Here is a 17,686-nt window from a genome sequence, read left to right on the forward strand (position 1 = left end):
ACAAGACTAGTGTCTGCAAATACTAACCGATAGAATCAAAAAGGGAGAGAATGATCCAACATGGGAAGTGAGATACACAGCAGACCCATAGAATGGCAGATGTCCTAAACAGCACTCTGGCCTCAGAATCAGCCCTTAAGGCATGCAGATCCAGCTGAAAAGCCCATGAGAGTATTTCAGGCATGGAAAGCCAAGACACTCTGGCCAAAAAAAAAAAAAAAAAAACAAAAAAACACAAACCTAAATGAAAGATCTCTGCGAGTGAGATCCCAGTGGAAAGAACAGGTCATCAAAGAAGGAGGTACCTTTCTCTGAAGGGAGGAGAGAACTTCCACTTTGACTACGACCTTGTCTAAATATGATCAGAGTCAGTGAACTCAAAAGGCTTCCATAGCCTTGGCAACTCCTGACAAGAGCCTAGGGTGATTACTGATGCCATATAAACAAGAGTGTCAATTTGTTAAGTCAACAACAGGTGTCACTGTGCACTTACTCCTCATGTAGGATCTCTGTCCTTAATGTGCTGTACATTGTGATTTAATGCTATAACTAGTATTCAAACAGTATTTTTCACTTTGTGTTTCTATGTGGGTGCAAACTGTTGAAATCTTTACTTAATATATGCTAAACTGATCTTTTGTATATAAAGAGAATTGAAAATGAATCTTGATATGAATGGAAGGGGAGAGGGAGTGGGAGAGGGGAGGGTTGCGGGTGGGAGGGAAGTTATGGGGGGGAAGCCATTGTAATCCATAAGTCGTACTTTGGAAATTTATATTCATTAAATAAAAGTTAAAAAAAAGCAAAAAATTTCAAAAAATTATTTGTGGGTCCTTTTTTAAATATCTTAATCAATTTCTTACAATTTCTAGAATGAGGTTATCTTACTTTGATAATTTACACACACACACACAATTCAAGAAAGAATAATTGTGACTTTTCCTCACTCCCTCGCTTCCTTGTTTGTCTTTAATAAAAGCCTCTTTCTCTTCTCTGGGTATCTGTTGCAGCTGGGCTTGGAGGAGGCGGGGAACAGGAATGGAGACACTTCAACATGGAAGAAACTGCAGCAGGCTGACGCAGGTGTTGAGAACGTGCACATGGAAACAGTGAGGAACAGAGCAACCTTCAAGGAAATGGTGAGAATACAAGCGAATGGGGTGGGGAACAGAATCTGGCCCACTGTGGTGGGAGCAGACAGGAAATGGGACAGGCAGCAGCTACTTAGGCAAGGTGGACTTTGAGGAGAGCAAGCCCTAGGCAGGTTTAGGAGGGATGGCCCTCGGACATTTCATGATATTGATGTGCTTCTTAAATCTATAGATTGATTTGGTGATATAAACCTTTTTTCAAAAGTAAGTGCTAATTATTGGGCTACAGTGGTTGTTAAAATTGGTTTCCTTTGGTATGGTTACAAAATCCTTTCGACCCTTGTTTAAATAAACTTTCTGGAAGATCTTCTCACATTTGCATATCATTTTCTTTTTTATTTTTATTTTATTTATTTATTTTTTTGACAGGCAGAGTGGGCAGTGAGAGAGTGAGGGAATGAGAGAGTGTGAGAGAGAGAGAGAGAGAGAGAGAGAGGTCTTCCTTTACTGTTGGTTCACCCTCCAATGGCCGTTGCGACCGGCACACTGTGGCTGGCGCACCGCGCTGATCTGAAGCCAGCAGCCAGGTGCTTCTCCTGGTCTCCCATGCGGGTGCAGGGCCCAAGGACTTGGGCCATCCTCCACTGCACTTTCCTGGCCACAGCAGAGAGCTGGCCTGGAAGAGGGGCAACCGGAACAGAATCCGGCACCCTTACCAGGACTAGAATCTGGTGTGCCAGTGCTGCAGGCAGAGGATTAGCCTAGTGAGCCGCGGTGCTGGCCCAACATATCATTTTCTATATCTCTTTCAGTTCCCATGATAGGTATCTGCCTATTACAGTCTCTTGGGCCGACTGCTATATGACCCCAGTTTGGGACTAATAGATGTACAGAGATGGAGGGTTTTCAGGGCTAAAGCTGTGGAAGTCTGGAAAAATCAGAAGTTGGTCATCCTGTGTATGTAACCTGGAGTTTAAGAAAGTATATGTATGCTTTTGGTAAAAATGTTTTATTCATTAGGAGATATTTGGCCCAATAGACCCATGTTCTGAAGATGTGATTTTCATTTTGTCTTTACCCCTGTAGGCCTTACAACCTGGGAGAGGTCAACCTCCAAGAGCCACTATTTCTCCATCCCTACAGTGAGAGTAATAATACATCCAAGAGTTGTGGCCAGTCTCAAGGGAATATGCATACAGTTCAGAATCTACAAAGTGTCTCAATCTACACATTAACATATATTCTACATAAACTGTATAAAAATATAGTTATTTTCAAAGTGGCTTTTAGTTATTTTAGGTTGAGAAATAATGGAAGCACACAGAAGAGGCACATAATTTAGAATTGTGTAGGGTGCGCAGGGGAAGAAAGAGATGGACAGAGGAAGTGACTTTTTCAGGAATGTCTGTGTCAGCATTTGATATTTTCTTAAATGAAACTTACCAATTTAAGGATGTTTTTGAGAGTTTCTAAAGCCCCAGAAACAAATATTGTACAGCATTTTGAAAAATACATAGAGACTATATTCAGCATGACAAATGGCGATTTTTATTATATTTTTCCATTAGGCTGGGATGGGAGCAGTTTTCCTGTGGGAAGTCATCCCTAGTTCTAGTACATCCATGAACACGTCCATCACAAGGGAGAGTGAGCATGTCCTTCCTGCCTCGTGCTTGGGACAGAGAGCTGGCCTCTGTTGTGTCACTTATGTGAACTCTCCTATCGATGCCACTTAGGAAGTGAGGGTAAAATTAAGTTTTGGAGCAAAATAAAAATGCTGTCATCATTTAAAACTATGCAAATTCTTATAGTCAAATTTCAATCCATATTTGAATCTCAAGTGAAAAACCAGTTCTAATCCAAGGCTTTTAATATTTATCCAGGGTGAGAAATGGGACAAAAATGGTTGTGCTTGCGCCGCGGCTCACTAGGCTAATCCTCCGCCTTGTGGCGTCAGCACACCAGGTTCTAGTCCCGGTCGGGGCACCGGATTCTGTCCCGGTTGCCCCTCTTCCAGGCCAGCCCTCTGCTGTGGCCAGGGAGTGCAGTGGAGGATGACCCAAGTCCTTGGGCCCTGCACCCGCATGGGAGACCAGGATAAGTACCTGGCTCCTGCCATCGGATCAGTGCGGTGTGCCGGCCACAGCGCGTCAGCCGCTGTGGCCATTGGAGGGTGAACCAACGGCAAAGGAAGACCTTTCTCTCCATTTCTCTCTCTCACTGTCCACTCTGCCTGTCAAAAAATAAAAAATAAAAAATAAAAAAAAATGGTTGTGATAAAAAATGTCGGTTGACAGCTGACTGGATGGAGTTCAGTGTTTTTGCCCAGCATATTCACTAGGGGGCACTTTTTCTTCAGATGAGCACATGGCTATCAAGGACTTTCTTTTTTTTTAAAAAAGATTTTATTTATTTATTTATTTGAGAGGTAGAGTTACAGTGAAATGGAGAGACAGAGAAATGTCCTCCACCGACTGGTTCACTTCCCAAAAGGCTGCAACAGCTGGAGCTATGCCAATCTGAAGCCAGGAGTCAGAAGTTTCTTCTGGGTCTCCCACTTGGATGCATGGCCCAAGCATCTGGGCCATCTTCCACTGCTTTCCCAGGCCAGTGCAGAGAGCCAGATAGGAAGAGGAGCAGCCGGGACTAGAACCCACACCCATATGATATGCCTGCACCGCAGGAAGAGGATTAACCTACTGAGCCCACAGTGCCAGCTCTGATTTTCAAATTTGTTGTTTTATTATGGAGTCGGGGGAAACAGTTTAGTGAAATGTAATAATGATGAGGCATAGTTCTTTTAGTAGAAACTCAGCCATGAGTCCTATTGCCCCTGCCTCCTTAGCCCCCTCTTTCAGCAGGCCCTGCCGGGGGCTCTAGGGACCCCTAGGAACTTGGGAAGCACAACTTAAAAACCACAGAGCTCTAGTACTTGTTGTAATCATGGAAAAATAGCTTTTATACATTAATAAAAATTCTTGCACACACATGCAACTATAGAGCTTAAAAGAATTCCTCATCACCCCTTTCTACCTTTGAACCTCAGAGGCACCTAACTTCAGCTCAACTATTAATTTGTACATATTCTTAAATTTGGAGGTGGGGATTGGAGAGAGGGAGAAGGCAGAGAGAGGGGAGCGAGAGTGCAAGTGAGAGCAAGAGATAGTCCCTCTTCTGGTTTACTTGCCAAATGCCTACAGCTGGATCAGGCCAAAGCTAGGAGCCTAGGATATCATCCAGGTCTCTCACGTGGGTGCCAGGGGCCTGACTGCTACTAGAAAGAAACTGGAGTCAGAAGCAGACCTGGGACCCCAATCCAGGATGGTGGTGTCCCAAGTGGCTTCTTAAGTGCTACACCAAACGCCCGCCCCCTCATATATCTACTTTTTGCATTTTCAAATGTTGATAATTCTGATAGCTACTACTATGAAAAACCAGATTTCAGCCGTTGCACACTTTCTTCGGTGTGTGTACTCTGTCTTCCTTGCTTTTCTCACACACACATCCACACAAGGCACACATACACACCTCTTCCCCTAATCCTCCCACATTAATTACACAACAATTTCAGATGAAGCACTATTCAGTGTTCACATTATTTTGACTAAGTATATATTATTCACATAAAACCACATGAAGATTACAATTCTATTTTCTTACACATTTCTCTTTTTCTCCCTAACATAGGTTGTCATATTTACTTTTTTTTTTTTTTTTTTTTTGACAGGCAGAGTGGACAGTGAGAGAGAGAGACAGAGAGAAAGGTCTTCCTTTTGCCGTTGGTTCACCCTCCAATGGCCGCCGCGGCCAGCGCGCTGCAGCCAGCGCACCGCGCTGATCCGATGGCAGGAGCCAGGAGCCAGGTGCTTTTCCTGGTCTCCCATGGGGTGCAGGGCCCAAGCACCTGGGCCATCCTCCACTGCACTCCCTGGCCACAGCAGAGGGCTGGCCTGGAAGAGGGGCAACCGGGACAGAATCCGGTGCCCCGACCGGGACTAGAACCCGGTGTGCCGGCGCCGCTAGGCGGAGGATTAGCCTAGTGAGCCGCGGCGCTGGCCCATATTTACATTTGCTTAAGTTTTTATCTGCCCATCATTACATTTTCTCAAATTCTCCAATACATATACAATATTCTTAATCCAGTTAAAGGTATCAGTTATTTTTTTCACACCCGCATTCTTTTTCTGGAAATCTTGCTTTTGAGCTGTAATCCTGGCTCTGCCCTTTGCTTCTCTGTAGCACTTACACGCACTGCCTGGATTCTTTGCTTAATCTTCATGGGCTCCTTAGGATGGGTAAGGACCATACATTCCCATAATTTTCTAAGAAGGATACTTGGAACAAACAGATAACTTGAATGCTTTAAAATATTTCTGCATTATCTTCTTACACCATGTTTTCATTTGACTAGATACAGAATTCTCAGACCTTTTGAAGAATTTTTTCACTATTAGTTTCTAATGTTATTGAGAAATTATTTTGTTCCATGATACATCCTATTTGACTTTTTTAAACTTTTATTTAATGAATATAAATTTCCAAAGTACAGCTTATGATTACAATGGCTTCCCCCCATAACGTCCCTCCAACCTGCAACCCTCCCCTTTCCCACTCCCTCTCCCCTTCCATTCACATCAAGATTCATTCTCAATTCTCTTTATATACAGAAGATCAGTTTAGCATACATTAAGTAAAGATTTCAACAGTTTGCTCCCACACAGAAACAAAGTGAAAAATACTGTTTGAGTACTAGTTATAGCATTAATTCTCAATGTACAGCACACTAAGGACAAAGATCCTACATGAGGAGTAAGTGCACAGTGACTCCTGTTGTTTTCTTCAATTTCTTGCTAGTCAGATTGTCAGTCGGCCAGTTTTTGTCTCTTTTATGTTAGAGAATTTCCTACATATCTGATATTTTTTAGCTATCTGTTCACGCAATGTGTCAGAGGTTATAGGACATTACCTCAAACTGATTAGACAAAACTGAGTTATTTCATTAAAATATCCAATAGCGTAACTAGATTCCTGTCTCTTGATAGTTAGACCCTCTAGACAAGTGCCCCTTCCCATGTCCTGCCTGGGGGGCGGGTCCAAGTCTGGTTGCCAGGTCCCAGGATTTGAGTGGCGTGCAACAGCTTGAAAGGAGGGAAGTCTTACTATTCAGCATGCAGCTTTCCACCTAGTCTTTCTGATTTCAGTACTGCACCTCCCCCTCACCTGCCACTGTTCCCAGAATGGCTGAGTTTGTGCCTCTCTAGTTAATTACTCCAGAGAATAACCTCCTACCACCCATGTTTCCTGCAGGGTGAAGAAGAGAGAGTGTTCAGGCTGTACAAGGTTGAGGAGGGGATTTGGGAATCCAGCTATTCTAAGAATTTCAACCCAATGTGTTTTAAGCCCCAAGTTTCTCCCCTGGCTTCAGTAATCCCCTTTGCTTCAAGTCTTTGAATCTTTCATGAGTTTTCACAGGCTTCTTATTCCCCTTTCATTTGCAGATACTTGGGTCCTTTAAATCTGCTCAGATAAATCAAGTGTCAGTCATCCATACCCTTTTCATTTTCCAAGAAGTACGCCAATAGCCCATTGCTTCTTCATTCTTTTCTGTTTTCTTTATTCCAGTAAATTTAAAAAAATGTCAGTGGAGAGGTTGCTTTAGGAGGGAGAAGGTGGAGTTTTTAAAATTTTATTTATTTGAGAGGCAGAGAGACACAAAGTGAGAGCTCGCATCCATCGATTCACTTCCCAAATGCTTGTAATAGACATGACTGGGCCAGGCCAAATCTGGGAACTCAGTGCAGGTTTGCCACAGGTATGCTAGGAACCCAATTACCTGAATCATCATTGCTGCCTCTCAGGGTCTGCATTAGCAGGAAATCTAGAACTGGGACCAATTCTCTAATGTTGTACGTGGGCACCCTAACCACTAGGCAAGCCACCCACTCCCTAGAGAGGGTAGAACTAGGAATGTATTTCTGTTTTAAAATCCATGTATATAAGAAATCTTCTAAAAGTTAATGAAAATGCACAATACAAAAAACTGCATGAATTTAAGAACTTTTTGCACCAAAATACACTTTTAATTCTATCTTCCATGAACTTTTTGATTTACCCTCATATTTCTCCACATATATCTAATATCTCCACATATCTAATGCTAAAATGAATGCTAATTCCCAGAAAGTTATATAATTATCTATATCAGACATAGTGAAGTTAACATTCAATTAAAATAAAGAGATCTTTTTATTCTGAAGTTATTTGTAGTCCCATATATTAAAACTTCCATCATATATCTGTGGAATTAAACATGGACATATATAATTATAAATTCCTTCATATGCATAAACTATGTGTCTCATGAAATGAAAATATTCTTTTTTGGAATTACAGTTCTGCTTAAACTATCAATTAAATCACAACCCAGTCAAGACAAGTAAAATTATCTTAAAATGATCTTGGCAGCCACTTTCTGCTTGTTTTTTGTTGGAAGGCCCGTAAATTCTGAGAGTGAAGTCATTTCTTTTATAAGCTGTCATGGTCATTTGCATATGGGGCACACTGATATGTTTATATATAAATTATTTATTAATACAGTGCCCTATTTATTCAAAACTATATCATTAATGTTTTTATTTATTTATTTATTTTTTGACAGGCAGAGTGGATAGTGAGAGAGAGAGACAGAGAGAAAGGTCTTCCTTTTGCCATTGGTTCACCCTCCAATGGCCACCGCGGCCGGCGCGCTGCAGCCAGTGCATCGTGCTGATCTGAAGCCAGGAGCCAGGTGCTTTTCCTGGTCTCCCATGGGGTGCAGGGCCCAAGCACCTGGGCCATCCTCCACTGCACTCCCGGGCCATAGCAGAGAGCTGGCCTGGAAGAGGGGCAACCGGGACAGAATCCGGCGCCCCGACCGGGACTAGAACCCGGTGTGCCGGCGCTGCAAGGCAGAGGATTAGCCTAGGGAGCCACGGCGCCGGCAAAACTATATCATTAATGTTGAAGCTCTTAGGAAGATGTATAAATTTTGCTATTTCTATAGTTCTAAGTGTTGGTCCTGGACAAAGGGCTAAAGATCATCCTTAGCATCCTTTAATTTTTTTATGGTGAAAAAAATATATTTAGAATTAGTCAGCTGGACTCAGTTTAGATGATCCCAATTTTTTTGGTGACATCCAAAGCATCCTACTCAGGAGTCAGTCAAATGTACACCTTCTTTGCTCCATCAGGTCAGATCAGGGTGTTGACTTTGGCCACATCAGTGTCATAGCTTGTTTGATCTGCTGCTTGGTGGCATTGATATCCACAATGAACATGAGTATTTTGTTGTCTTCTGTCTGCTTCATAGCAAACTCAGTGGTCAGGGGGAACTTGATGATGGCATAGTGGTCAGACTTGTTTCTCCTGGGGGTGCTCTTCTGAGGCTATTTGGTCTACTGCTGGAGGCAAAATGTCTTGGGCTGCTGGAACATGGGTGACATGCGGGTATTGTGTGTGTGTGTGTGTATGTGTGTGTGTGGCTATGGATGCATTTCAGCACTTCCTACTTGATCTTCAAAGCCCTTCCTTTTGACTTTGGCTTTGGGAGTGGTAGGATCTTCCTTCTTCACCTTTGGCACCATCTTGGTAAAAAAAAATCTATTTTCTTTCCATATTTCCTGGTTCTCTATGCAGTTTGTTTCCTTCTCTCCCAAGCACTCATTACCGCACTGTTTTTTGACCTGGCCAGAGGATTGGAGGTTGGGAGTGGACCTGCCCCCAAACCTCATTTTTTTTAAGATTTATGTATTTATTTGAAAGAGTTACAGAGAGAGGAGGGACAGAGAGAGAGAGAGAGGACTTCTATTTACTGGTTCACTCCCCAAGTGGCCACAATGGCTAGGACTGAGCCAGGCTGTAACCAGAAGACAGAGGTTTCATCTGGGTCTCCCACATGTGTGGCAGGTGCCCAACCACTTGGGCCATCTTCCACTGCCTTTCCCAGGCCATCAGCAGGGAGCTGGATCAGAAGCACAGCAGCCAGGACATGAACTGGTACTCCCTGGGACACTGGTGTCACCTTTACCTACTATGCCATAACATGGGCTTTGGGTCTCACTCTTTACACGGTCTTTCTCCATAGAGCTGGGCATTAGAAGAACCAGTGGTCATCTTCTGCATCAGCTCTGAGTATTTGCAACTCTAGCATTCACTGCCAAAAAGCCCTGAGACTCCTGCTAGGGTTGTCTTTCCAAGGTACACTCTTGAAATTCTAGGGAAGGTAGAGCGTTGGTCGTGGAGATGTGGATGCAGAGAGTAGGAATCCAGGGTGGCACAATGTGCTGAGGTGTTCATGCACACACACGCACAAGGCCCTTTCAGATACACAACAGCACTAGGGATGAGAAGAGGAGGTAGAATATCTGGTTGCTGTCTTTCTCTGAGATGCCACAGTAAAAGAAACTCTATGTGCACTTGCCTTCAAGGTCATTATAAAGATACATTTATCAAAGTAGAAAAAAACACAAGTTCATAAGTCTGGTTTATAACTTCTAAATATTTAGACATTTTTCTGTGAGTGTCCTCATTTGTTTTCCTTGCCCCAGATCCTATAAATGTTAGGAGAATGCCTGACTACCTGATTGTTCTCATATGAAGTGTCCTAAAAGTAACTCAATGCCTCCCCATGCTTTCTCTACTCCATTAAATCTATCTATCCTGAACCAGAGCCTCAAAAATCTTATCAGAGAGCTGAAGACCAATGACAGATAACTACATTAATTTACAAAATGAGATTGACCCTTCCTCGCAGAGAATTCCACAGCTGTTAGCACTTCTAGGGACACTGCAAGATGAGGAACATTCTCTCCACAGAGGGCAGTAAAGACAACCAGCCCAACAGTAACTAACTTCTAATTGCTCCAGTAGAATAGTGTTAGAGGGTAGAATCTGGAGACATCCTGACCACAGAGAATACTGCATCTGTGCCTTCCTGCCCATTCTTCCTGCAGTCCTTTGACAAGTGTTTGGAGGTGGCTGATACAGGCTGGGGCCAGGCAGGAGAGCTGATGGAGTATCTCCACGATTCATCAGACTTAATGCACTCCAGTTGCAAAGGGACAGAGAAGCATCTTCAGGCTTGGACAGTTGGAGTCAAGTGGAAGAATGGAGAGATCTCTCCTGGTTCAGAAATGTTAGCAGCTAGAGGTTAAGCATAAAGATGTCTCTGGAGCACTCTCAATCCCAGCTTGCTAAAGGGAATGTGCTATTTACATAAGACATCTAAAGCCATTGGAAACTAACTCTAACTGAAGATGTAGCAAAACTCAGATCCTGATGCTTAATTCAGTTCTCTTGGTTCTTCTTCCCCTGAACCACTGCCCTGCCCTCAACACCCACACCCACATAAGCATCCTGATGGAGAAATGGGTGAGCCCTTTTCTGGGGGTAAATAGTATTTACTACTATGATTTTACCCATACTGACTGATACATAATCAAAAATTGAAAGACACACAAAGCAGAAAAATGTGACTCCTGAACAAAAAATAGAAGCAGACCAACAGATGGCTCAAATATTGGAGTTGGCTGACAGGATTTTATTTAAAACTATGATAAATATGTTCAAAAGATATAATAAAAATGCCAACAGTTGGGGCATTTCAGCAGAGTATGAGTATTAAGAAAAATAATGAAATGGAAATTATCAAAATGAAAATTTTGTATCATAAATGAAGGACCCATTCAGAGAGCTGTACCAGCATATTGAACTCAGAGAAGATAGGGCCAGTAAAATTTAATATTTGTCAATAAAATTATCCAAGATGAAATACAAGAGGAAAAAAAGGAGTGAAGACCCATGAATGTAGCAAAATATCAAATAAACTGACACATGTGTGATTGAAGCCCTACTGTACTTGGCAGACCTTTCTCATATATAATTTGACCCCACACAATCTTTTATATTTAGAGGATAAAAGAATAAAAAGCAGAAATGTAGACACCAAGCAGGAATTTCTGTATACCAAGGTAGTGGAGTACATAGCATAGGAGAAGGGCAAAAGGGAAACTAACCCCTGTGTATTGAGCGCCTACTGCGTGCATAGGAGCTTTTCCTACCTTACTCCACTTAATCCTTTAAAACCTATAATTTAGGAATCACTATTTCCATTTTATGGATCACAAAATGGACTGATCTTGTATCTCTGTGGTTCTAATGGCTTACATTCTTTCTATTGTACTGAAGACCTTTCCAAAACAGGTTAATCACTTAGCAGTACTTTCTTGAGTCTCAGACTTGGTGCTGTTCCATTGCAAAGTGAAGACAATGAGGAGGGATTTCCTTATTACTTAGTAGTGGATTTGCTGAGTCAGGTTAGACCCTGTCAAATTCAAAGAATAAAGAAACCTGATGGGAGAACTCGGGAGACATAATCCAGTTTATTTCATTATCTCACTTGAGGCTGTAAGAGATTGGGATACTGGGGTCAGAACACCTCTGTTGTGTCTTATATAGGAAGTTACTTACTTTTTCTATGTCTTGTCTGCAGAAAGATGATAATAATATTGTTTCTGACAAGAAATGAGTTATCTTATGTAGAACACTTGGAAAAACTGTTTAGCATACAACAAGCTCAATTAGAGTTTCTGAAATCATTATATCATCAGTATCATCATTGATAATAAATCAGAGTATTCCCATTTAATACCCATCTTCTACAACGGAGGAAGGACAGAGAAAGATAGGAAAAACAGCATATTTGAATCATCTAGGGAACTTTTAAAATAGCAATGCCTGGGTCCAATATAGACACTGAGGTGGATTCTGAGCATCTCTTTGTTTAAAAAGTCCTCCTAGATTCTAGTACATAGCCAGGAGAGAATTTTTACTGTTCTATTCTTATGTTTAATGTTTTATCTCTAATCTTTATTATTATTATTACTATTGGGATTAAAACAATTAGCTTGATCTTTAGCAAACATCATTCATTAAACTTAACAATTACTTCATAACATCTATTATACTCTGTTTTATTTGAGTGATGTATGTGTGTAAGTGTAGATGTACATGTAGGTGTATGGCCCAGGTATTAGCTATTTTTGGAATGGAGTAGGTTATATAAAACAACAATGGTGCTATAAAACTCACAAAAGTAGAATGACACTGAGCAGGATCCTTTGTGGGGAGTCAGAGACTAGGGGTTGTGTAATCTATTTCATGAACTCAAAGTAACAATGGGATAAAACTCTTACTAACATCAAAGAACAGGCTGTTTGAGAACTTAAAATTACCTGTGCACTGTGTGAAGGTTCAGGCTCCTTTATTTGAATTTAGGGTGGACCATTCACAAACTGATTGAGCCCAGTCTCTTCCTGGATGAGAGCTGCTTAAAGTTCACAGTATGACAGTGGGCAAAATACAGGGGGATTTATGGTATTCACATAATGTTTTTCAACCCTAGCAACATTGATGAGGTTTAAAATCCAATACCGATGCCTGGGACTCTTAATAGGGATTCTCCCATGCCACATATGAAGTAGGGCATAGATTTGGGAACTGTGCTGTGCAGTTGGGGTTAAGAACCAATGATGCAGTAACTGGTCAATCATAGGTTTGACTTTTTGCAGTTCTTATCACTTGATATGAGGAACTTATCATTGTTCTCATGTGCAAAAAGAATCTAACACTATTCCTTGCAAGACTTTAATGATTAAAGATAAGTGGCAATGTATGTAAAGCACTTGGTGCTGTGCATGGTTCATAATAGACATTCAGAGTATTTACAAAGCACCTCATGACTTTCTTTTCAGCATTTTTCTCTGCTTTTACATGTCCTTCATATCTTCTCTGCTCCCTACTCGAAGTTTCCATCCTAGTGTTGTTCCACAATGGTCCTGCCTTCCACAGAACTACCCATTATTTTGAGATTTATTTATTGAAAGGCAGGGTTACAGAGAGGCAGAAGCAGAGACAGACAGACAGACAGTTACAGAGAGATCTTCCATCTGCTGGCTCACTCTCCAAATGGCTGGGAAGGCTGGAGCTGGGCCAATCCGAAGCCAGGAACCAGGAACTTTTTCTGGGTCTCCCACAAGTATGCAGGGGCCCAAGGACTTGAGCCATCTTACATTGCTTTCCCTGGACATAGCAGAGAGCAGGATCAGAAGTGGAGCAGCCAACCTCAAACCGGCACCCATATGGGATGCCGGCACTGCATGGGTGGCTTTGCCCACTGCACCACAGAACCGGCTCCAATACTCAATTTTTTTTTTCTAACTTTTCTGAACAACTTCCACAACTTAACTATATCTAGTGCAAGGATTCAAAATCATTTGGAATTACCTGTAGAACTGGAAAAAAATGCTGATGTCTGATTCCTACCACCACTATTTTCTGTGTAATCCTAGTTGCTAGTACAATTTATTCAGAGGGATAAAAATACAAACCTCTATAAATTCTTCAAAAGTTTCCTTCAAACTATTTTGTATAAAACAGAATTGTTCCAGGATAAGAAAAATTACATACATTAAGCATTTGGTATGTTACTTATCTTTTATTCCCTTCAAGGAATTAATTTAACTCACTTATTCACTCAATATCAATATTGATATTGAATTCCTATAATGCAGTCATGACATTTTGACTGCTGGAGATACAGCTGTGAATAATGACCAAAAAATAAATAAATAAATAAAACCCACAAAAGACCAAAATATCCATGTGCTTAGCAGGGTGTAGATTCTAGTAGGGTTGTTAGAGAATGATATGTTTATATGACAAAGAAAACACTGTGTGATCTGGCAATTTTGCTCAGAAAAACAAAGTCCTATCTGGAATGAGTTTATGGGAAGGTTTCCAGGGTAGATGGGTAAACCAGTTCTGGAAGATCAAGAAGTTATCCAAGCAGCTAGGGGAATATATGTCTCGTGGTTAATTTGATGTTGTCAGCCTAACTAAGCCATGGTACTTAGATATTAGGTCAAATATTATTCTGAATGTTTCTGTGGGTGAGTGTTTGTGAACAAAATTCATATGTAAATGAGTGGACTTTGAAAAAGGAGATTTCCCTCCATAATATGGGTAGGGGATTGTACAATCAGTGGAAGGCTTTAACAGAACAATAGCTGACCTTCCCAAGCAGGAAGAGATACAGCAGAAAACACTCTGTGCATGACCCACAACACCAGCTCTTCCTGGATCTCCAAACTGTCTCTGCAGATTTTGGACTCATGAGCCTCCATAATTGTGTAAGCCAATTCCTTAAAATAAATCTCTCCCTCTCTCTATATATGCCCTCCCAGCCCCCACTGTTGGTTCTGTCTCTGTGCAGAATCCTAATACAGTATGCATTTGAGCAAAGTGAGTCTTTTTTAGTTCTTTTCAAGACCTAAGTTCCACCCTTACCTTTTCACTGTTTCACCAAGATAGAGATGCCACTCAACAGTGTTTCTTTCAATTTCCTTTCCATTTACCTCTAAAGTTGCCCTTATCTTTGCTGGTTCACTTCCTCTCTTCCCCCACTTTCTGAATACTAACCTTTCACCTGTGCTCTGGGTCTTTCTTGAGCGTTCCTTTTGGAGGTTAGTACAATAGTTACCTTTTCTCTCAGCCGCAGTTCTTTTCTACAGCTGCAGTTTCTCCTCCCTGCTCTCTCTTGAGTTGTGTTAGACCTTCCCATGCTCACTCATTTCTTCACACATGAATGTTTTGTGTGCACATGTATGAACATGACTCATCCCCTGGTGGACTGGAACCAATGATTTCAGTCCTGCCAGGCCCTTTTACAAAAGGTAGAGGCACATGTTGCTTGACTTTTCTTTACTGGAATCAACGTTAAGTGTCAATGTTTTGTGGTGGAGAGGCCAGTGACCCAGTTTTCTCAGGTTGACCAAGATGCTTGATTGACAGTTATGAAGATCATGGATTAATGATTAGGGAACAAAAGATGATTGCTTTGGAGATAAATTTGAAAAGAATAATAATGAGTGAAGCTCTTTATGATTATCTGTGGGGCAACTTTAGGTCAGTGAAAGAAAGGAAAATCAAAGGACAAAAGAGAAGGGGAGTGGGCAGTCCACAGGTTAAGATACCTGTGTCCCACATCAGAGTACAATGAAGACCCTGGGAGGCAGCAGTGATGGCTGAAGTAGTTGAGTCCCTCACACCCACACAGGAGACCAGGATAGTGTTCCCATCTCCTTGCTTGACTCCCAGCTCAGCCTTTGGGGAGTGAACCAATGTACTGGAGCTCTTTCTCTTTCAAATAAAAAATAAAAATCTAAAAGGTTTTTATTCTTGGTATACATGAGACTTAATAAATGTTCCTTACAAAAAAGAGGGAGAAGAAGAAAAGGCAGTGGTACAAAGTGAAAAGAAGCAAGAGGTGGGAAATTTGGGGGAAGTGAGATAAACCCCAAATAACTGACAAGGAGAATATTTTACCTAAGACTCTGATCTCTTAATCACAAAATCACATCACTTACAACCAAAATCCACTGTAAATCTAAGTTTCTCTCAAAGTTGTAATTCCCAAATGTCTTGGCAAATTATATTACTATGCACACACACACAGTCACGCACACATACACAGTGGGTTACAGTGTGGTGTGAGGCTACCCTATTGGTAGAATAACATATTTGACTTATGATAAACTATGAAATCTCAGGTTAAACTTTTCTTGGCATTATTTTTTATAAAATTACCTTTCATCTATTGTGAATAACAAAGACTCAGATGCATATTGGAATGTGTTTCATTTCCAATCTATTGCTTTTATAAAGTGTTCCTATAGAAAAAACAGTTAATTTTTTCCTACACTTTCAAAGAACATTCTCTCCAAAAGCAATATTCATATAAAGAAAGTCTCATAATTGCAACATGCAGGAAAATAACATGTAATTATGTCTTTTAAAAAACAAAACATGAAGAATAAGGAACTTGATATTGACATTATAAGTAGGTCAAGGATAAAAGCTTTATGGAGATAGGAATTCTCTCTTGAGTGAAGGCTTGTTAGATTCTAATTAGCTAAGTATATGTAGATTGTGATTATAAATCAAAAAACGGTAGGAAATATACTGCTGGGCTTTTTAAAAACGTGTTGAAACCTTCCACTCATCTCTTAATTGAATTTGACATAAAATAGCAGTTAGGTAGAATTTTCTAAAATATATGTAACATTTTGTGATTCAAGATAAAGGCTGTGTTTATCTATATCCTGTTGGCATTATTCATGTTCATATATTTTAATATATATCAGTTATTATAAATACAACAATTTATAATGGTATGTGAGATTTTGTGTATGATCCAGCTTAATGATTTTTTAACAATCTGAATACTTTCAAATTTTGATTTATAAAGTCTAACATGAAGGATTTATAAAACAAAACTTTTGGGGCCAGCACTGTGGCACAGCGGGTTAACGCCCTGGCCTGAAGCACCGGCATCCCATATGGTCGCTGATTCAAGATCCGGCTCCTCCACTTCCCATCCAGCTCTATGCTATAGCTTGGGAAAGCACTAGAAGATGGCCCAAGCCCTTAGGCCCCTGCACTCACATGGGAGACCTGGAAGAAGCTCCTGGCTCCTGGCTCCAGATCAGCACAGCTCCAGCCGTTGTGGCCAACTGGGGAGTGAACCAGCGGGTTGAAGACCTCTCTCTCTCTCTCTCTCTCTCTCTCTCTGCCTCTCCTCTCTCTGTGTTACTCTGACTTTCAAATAAATAAATAAATCTTTAAAAAAAAACTTCAAATGATTCCCTTAAGAACTCCACAAAAATCCATGAGTTTTAAAAATCTGTAACACTAAAAAGTTAACTAAAAAAAAATTTTTGTTTTGCCTAAATTTAAAGCTCACCCTGTTAAGATAAGGAATGGTGAGTCTACTTTTATGTCTTGAAATGAACACAGTTGCCAATGTCTGGGAATACTGAAAAAAAGGCTTCAAAAGTTACTCATGATTGTTACCATTTTAGATAAAAAACATCCCAAGTACTCAAACTTATTCTCCTTAAATTTTTCATAAAATGAGTTGATACAAATAAACAGTACATAGCCACTATGGTTACTAATTCAAGAATGCTGTGAGGGGAATATCAAGCTACAGAAAGAAACCTCAATGTTCAACTGTTCCTTAGCATGTCACTGAAAATGCCAAGTTTGTGGTGTATTGACTGCATACCATGAGTTTCTTCAGTGTCCTAACAGCAGATGAGATTATAATCATCAGGCCCTTCACTTATTAACTTAAGAAAACCCAAATCCACTTAAGAGCAGATGTGGTTGTAAAAGAAAGAGCTGATGATGTCTTCAAAGTGCTATGTGGTTTTAAATCTCTATAGCATATAAACATGAAGGCTTCATGTATTCTTTATATATTTCACATTATTGATCAGGAAGTTCTCTGTTTCATGTTTTATGTGCCTGATGCTTTATAGTTGGTATAGTATGATGCCCAAAGAATATTCATTTACATGGAAGATTGGAATCAGAAATGCATTTTGGAAACTGTGTTCTTCCTACTGTGAATATGTTAAGTATTCCTGCGGTGGGCAGAGAGTTTACAAGGGGAAGGCTCCAGCACAGCAGCCTTAATGATCCACGGCAACTTGTGT

General features: G+C 40.8%; 1 protein-coding gene and 1 long non-coding RNA gene across 10 annotated transcripts in view; one reads left to right on the forward strand and one right to left on the reverse strand.

Moving 5' to 3' along the window:
• The window catches only part of DTNA (dystrobrevin alpha), a 419,235-nt gene that overhangs the window by 303,120 nt on the left and 98,429 nt on the right, over positions 1–17,686 (reverse strand). The window lies entirely within an intron of this gene.
• Positions 1,009–2,887, forward strand: LOC149123749 (uncharacterized). Its single transcript, XR_016214594.1, has 2 exons — positions 1,009–1,139; positions 2,178–2,887. It is a non-coding gene; the product is annotated as an uncharacterized LOC149123749 (long non-coding RNA).

The sequence above is a fragment of the Oryctolagus cuniculus genome, chromosome 10 (genome assembly GCF_051225735.1).
Source record: "Oryctolagus cuniculus isolate XC-2025 breed Fujian yellow rabbit chromosome 10, ASM5122573v1, whole genome shotgun sequence".
In the NCBI taxonomy this organism is placed as follows: Eukaryota; Metazoa; Chordata; class Mammalia; order Lagomorpha; family Leporidae; genus Oryctolagus; species Oryctolagus cuniculus.